This window comes from the organism of the source record quoted next, unplaced genomic scaffold (genome assembly GCF_019419815.1).
Source record: "Pyrus x bretschneideri cultivar Hongxiangsu unplaced genomic scaffold, Pyrus_bretschneideri_v1 Contig45, whole genome shotgun sequence".
In the NCBI taxonomy this organism is placed as follows: Eukaryota; Viridiplantae; Streptophyta; class Magnoliopsida; order Rosales; family Rosaceae; genus Pyrus; species Pyrus x bretschneideri.
In genome coordinates, this window is record NW_025999779.1 from 2,562,256 (window position 1) to 2,568,349 (window position 6,094).

At 39.2% G+C, this 6,094-nt stretch overlaps 1 pseudogene; it reads right to left on the minus strand.

Moving 5' to 3' along the window:
• Nucleotides 1-2,025: 2,025 nt before the first annotated feature.
• On the minus strand, nt 2,026-5,665 carry LOC103942253 (annotated as a pseudogene).
• Nucleotides 5,666-6,094: the final 429 nt, after the last annotated feature.

Sequence of the window (6,094 nt, forward strand, 5' to 3'; positions counted from 1 at the left end):
AAAGAGAAGCTCGAGAAGAAGATTGTGTCAATACCGTTGGTGAATTCGGAAGAGCAACTTGCATATGTTCTTACTCATGCTGTGTAGTCGAAAGTTTGATAACTCACTTGTCAAGTTGGGCATGTGTGATATCTATGCACCAACTTGAAGGGGAGCGTAAAACATGAGTTATTATTTAAAAAGGGGATATATAGATTGTGTAAATATTAGGAGTCCTTTATTAGGAAGGATATGTGTTTGTGTCCTTTATTGTTTTCTTATGGAATAAGGATTGTATATGTATATATTTCAATGATGTAATACAATGAAAATTAAGCCGTAAAATTCTATTGAAACTAAGCTTAATGCTGGGTTTCTGGATTTCTTTTGTGACCGTTAAGAGAAAGAATAATGAGACTACAAAGGCTCGCCCCCTATCCGCTTAGTTCACCACCGTTCCTCCTTTCACCTGCTCGCCCCACATCACAATGGTAGATGGATATCGGCTGCAAGGTCTTCAAAGTTGAGGATCTTTTTGGATCTATTGTTTGACCAAAAGAGTATGTGTTGGTTCGTCCCCATCCTCACCTAGTCTCTTCAAGTCTATTTCTGGACCTGCGTTCCAGTGATTACTACGGTGATTATCGTGGTGGTGCTGTGCTTTTTGGTGGTGGCGACGACTGCTGGTTCATGAGTTATTTTGTGGTTATTGAGGTTATTGTTTGGGGGGGAGGCTCAACTTGTACTTATAATTACTGTTGGTCCTCTTTTTAGTTAGTCATTTGTTTGGACTTTGTATTGTGAGCTTTTGTAATGAAATGTTGCTTTGATAAAAAGAAAACAGAGGTGTGAGTCATTAGTCAAGTAAAAGTTTGATTGAAATTTGGAGGGAAGGGAGCCAATCTTGGCAAATAGAAACGGTGTCCTTTGCTGTCCGACAAATGGGACAATGACATGTGATTTATAGCCTATGGAGGGCCACTTGTTATTAACATAGAAAAGTAAAAGCCAATTTTCTGGGACAGTGAGGACCCAGTCTCTTCTAGGTGCCTGTGGTTGATTCCACTAACTGTGTAGTGTGTGTGTGTGTGTGTGTGTGTGTGTGTAAAATTTGGAAGAGCTCCGAGGGCCGGTGAGATTCTTACTTTTGAAAGGGATTATATTCTCGTGTCATTATCTCACATCATGCATGTAATTGGAAATGTATCATTCTTAGTAACTAATTTATGTCACAATACTACATTTTTTTTTCAATCATAGTCATCACGTGACTATATTCTCTTATCTCTATCTCACTTATCAAGTCACACCGTACATGTAACAAGAATACATTTCCTTTTCTCTATCTCCCTCATCACATGAAAAAGAGAGGTATATGTCCAATCACAGCCAAGCTCTTTTTCAAATTTCCAATGTGAAAAATACAAAGATGGTACAAAGTGAGATGGTGTTAATCAAAATGACGTCTGAAGCATTAGAGATAAGAGTAAAAGGATAAAGCTCCTACAGTGCAGTCCTATCTGTTATGATTTTTGTCAGTAGGTCCAAAGCTTTACTTAAAAAAGAGAGAAAGAAGTTTACATTTCTTTCAGAGCTTGAAAGTTTACGAGAAAATCTCCAGGAAATTCAATCTGTGACACCAGCTTGAATAGAACATTATGGGATTCCACTTCTACGGTTGTAGCAAGGACTCATAGATGTAAATCGTGTCTAGGTGTCAGACGTGAAACGTGTGCCGGGTTGTCGTGTCACGGTACATTGACCTATTGTTCAATATTTCATTTCATTTTGAAGACAAAGAATTATGATTTTGATCCGTGTAGTTTGTATAGTTTTATTTCAGGTCTCGTAAGTTAGAATAACGGATCAGACCGCGCGCTATACTTGCAGTTTAACGTGCTAGTATCAGCCCAACTCAAGCACAATCAACTTTTATGAGGTAGAGCATTTCTAGCATTTTGAGTATAAGTGTGAATGATAAGACTCAAGGTCCAAAAAAAATGTAAACAAGATCTTAGGAAATTAATTTCTTTCTAATTTCAGCCACCTATGTATCAACAAGGTAAATAATTTGATTGGATCGAATAACAACCTTTCTTCTAAACAATACACCACTTAATCCAGTTCACAGACATGCAAGAGAATAAGCAACTCCTACCAGCCAAGAAATAATGGAACATAAATACCAAAATTAAATAAAAATTTAAAAAATTAGGGTTTGAGGTTGAATGAGCCACTCACTAGCTGTTTTCATGAGTTCGTTGTCCATTGCAGCATGATGCTGTTACCGGAATCCGATCAGAGGGCTTCGATTCTTTTGGATTGCAAGGCTCCAACTTTTTTCTAAAACCTAACCTTTTGGGAAGGATGCTCCAACTTCTCTTGGTCTTGACCAGCTTCTGCAGCTCCTTTTTCATGCTTGAACATTCCTTTTGAAGCTCTAAAACGCGTTTACTCATGTCGTGATGATCAACACCCACAGCTTGGTCTTCTGCAGTGTCCACTTGACCGGACACAGCATTTTTGGCGGGGAGCCCAAGGTTTCCGCTTGGATTTTGTGAGTTCTCAAGATTGTCAACAAAGAACCAGCCAGAAATTGACGTACGCAGTTGAAGCTGTTCAAAGAAGAGGACTTGAACAATTACTCGAAGTGGTAACCTCTCGTTCTGAGCTGCATGGGTGCTCGCTTCCAGCGAAAGCTTCTGGCAGTTCATTAGTCTGCAGAGCTGCTCCCTTTCAGCATCTGTAAGCCAAGGATGTGCCTGAGGTTGTGGAATAATGCAATGTTGTCAGCATGCGTAATCAGACATAGGCACCATGATCCTAGAAAACATATTATCCCAATGATCTGTGGTACTCTCGAATTTAGAAACATATTAGTAATGTCCTAGTTTAAAAATGCAGGAATTTTTTAAGCTCTAGTCAAATACTATAACACTCTAATCGCTTTCGGTGCAGATGACATTAATATTTGGACTTTCAAATGTAAAATTTATAGTGCGATGCTATTCACAGAATGCTAGTCTAAATACAAATCAGACCAGTAAGAAGAACAATCGACATTTTTGCCAGCAGCCATGCACTTAAGTTTGTTTTACCTTCAATAAAACATCGATTGCATGATATATGCCCTCATCCAGCAGCCGGGCATATTCAGGGATGACGGAAGCAAGTGACTGAAATTTTGGTAACTTCAAATTAACATCTGGCGCTACCTCGGAAAGGTATCCATCCACCAGACTGGCTACCATAGTAATAGGTGTCAGTGGGTCAGTGCCAGTCATCAGTTGTCCCTCTTCGATTATGCATGGGGAAGATGATGCAAGTGAAGCCTGGTTTATTGACATGAAATGATCAAGAATCCTCTGAATGCAGTCTATGTCGTAAAGAGTCTCCACAGAATAGCCCATATTTGGTATGAGAAGATCTATGAGCACAGCTTGGTCCAACTGGGCACCTACCCTTTTCTCCAAATTTTCTCTGCATGACGGACTTGCATGTAAGATCATAGCCGTTTGTAGCAGCCTAAGCAGAAACTTGGAGGATGCGACTCCTTTCTCATGAGGAAGTAACCCCACAATATCTTCAAGTACAGCCCTCTGGTCTGCCTCAGAAATGTTAGAAATGGTTGTGCCCGAGTTTACATAATTTGTGTCATTAAAGCTCGACTGCCTATTCATCAAGGGGACCTTCTAGCTTAGAATATGAGAGAAGCGGCAATACTCTCAGGCCTCATTCCTTTCAATTCAACAGCTTGAATCAATCGCTTATAGAGAGGTAAGCTAAGTAAGGATGCATCTTCATACCACCAATCATCAGCGAGAGGTTGTGGCTTAGCATCATCAGAAGTTATTCCGTTCCATAAGGCTGTTGGGTTCTTCATGTCATTTTCTCCTGATACTACAGGCCAACTGATAAACTTTGGATCTGCACAAGCTTTGATAGCCAAGGAATCGATGCATCGTGAAGCAATGTGGAGCTCTTCGGCATATTGTTGAACATCTTCACATGTTTCAAGAGCTACTATGGAGTCTCTCCAATTGCTGAACACTTCAGTAAGGAAAATCTCTGTTTGCGCAATGAGATTTCCTTGTTCGTAATCTTCAGCCATTTGGAGGTATTCTGCTGCACATCTAAGGATGACTACGTTCAAAGCAGTGAGTTCTATTTTGACACCATAGCAAAATTTGGTTACAAGCTCAAACGCTTTAGCTCCCCCGGGTACACCATGAAGTTGCAAGGCACAAGCAGATCCTTCCTCACTAGAACACTCTTCGATAAGCCTCTCTAATAGCCCACTTTTAGAAAGCAATGGAAACTGCAGTAATGGCCAAAATGAGTACTACAAAATGAGAGCATAGCTCAAACGCCAATTAAAGTTCAATTCATAAGAAAATTACGAAACAAGTGTAGACAAAGCAGATGTAAATAGAATACAACGATGTACCCAGTGATTCACACCCCACACACACACAATGTTATTGTTTTCAACTGGCAAGATAGATCAAACAAATTGCACCTTGTGGAGGTGAAAAGACATTTCCCCAACTTGAATCACAACATCGCTTGGAAGCCCGGTTGTGCAAAGCCTGAAAGAGAAACAGAAACCGGATCCATATAAACAAAACTTAAATCACCTAATATGGTCATGGCTCAATGGTAATAATTATCACAGAATCAAATACATTACACGATCAATTACATTGCAGGAAACCTCATCATATTCCTCAAAAGAATTCATCTTTGCTAGTCTTTATACACACCCAATGTGGGTAGCTAGAGGAATTAAACCAAACCAATGATACAAACAAAACCCTAGCTAATCTCTGTTGCTAATGAATTCTCTATCAAATGGGTTTGCAAATTATAAGTAATTAACACATGCATATATAACAAAAGCACTAAACTTTCTTGCTTCGTATACATTACTGGAATACTAAAACCAACAGAGTAAAACTAACAAACCCCATATGGGTCACTTTCTAGCTCATCGATTACATCAATTGGTTTGTACTAGTGGATCAGAGTATATGAAGAAAAAATGGGTTACCAAGTTTGGCCTTCGCGGTGAAATGCTTCAGACTTAATTCCAAGCTTCATGCAAGCCATGAGTTCTGGTGGTGGTTTTTTAAAATGGGCAAGCTTGGAATCATGAAATTAATAAGTGAAGCAAGAAATGCCGATCAGATAAAGACTTGGGTGAAAATGTGAGTGAGAGTGAACGTCTGTGAAAATACTTTCGGAGTTTAGAGAGAGAGAGAGAGAGAGAGAGAGAGAGAGAGAGAGGGAGATGAGTAGCGAGTCTAAAGCAAGAAGTGAAGATGAGAAGTAACCGGTTCAAACAGTTACAGTGGCTGCCATTTAGACTCACTCTTGTTTCTCTTGTGTGTGTGTGTGGGAATGTTTTTTTGTTTTTTTCCTGTCAAACGGTAGGTTTGTGTGTGTGGGAATGTTTTTTTGTTTTTTTCCTGTCAAACGGTAGGTTTATTATATTAGGTTCGAACTCATACTGTTGCAAGGGCAATACTCCTTTTTACCATTATGCTAGAGGGCATAGGCGGAACCACCAAGGGACTAGGGTAGTCCCAGGCCCATCCTAACTTTTGTGAAAGGTGTATGAAATCAACAAGCAGCCCCAAGTTTTTATATGCAGAGATGTGAACCTCATGGAAAAAGATGAAGCAAACGACGTCGTTAGGTTGTTTTGGTTTTGAATTTATTTGACTGTTTAATGAAATGATGAGTTTGGTAGGGAAGTTTTTAATCGAGACGTGCAATTTTAAATGGAAAAAGCAACCCCATTACTGGTTCAATTCTCTCAACTAACAGTAATATACACCATATAATTTTCTAAAGCAACCCACCTTCTTCTTTATTCGCAGACCGCTTCCCCTTATCCTTCTTTTTCTACTTCTTTGTATTTTTTAGCCTTCCACAGTCTACCTCTTACTTGGTTGTCTGGGTTTGTACATATTTTTCTTCTTAGTATTGATTTTAATAGAGGTCCTTCAGTTTCGTGAAGAGTACACAAATTGCATATATTAGCATGTTATGAATTCAACTTTTACACACGCGCATATATATATATATATGAGATTCGGAAGAAGTTTTCTGT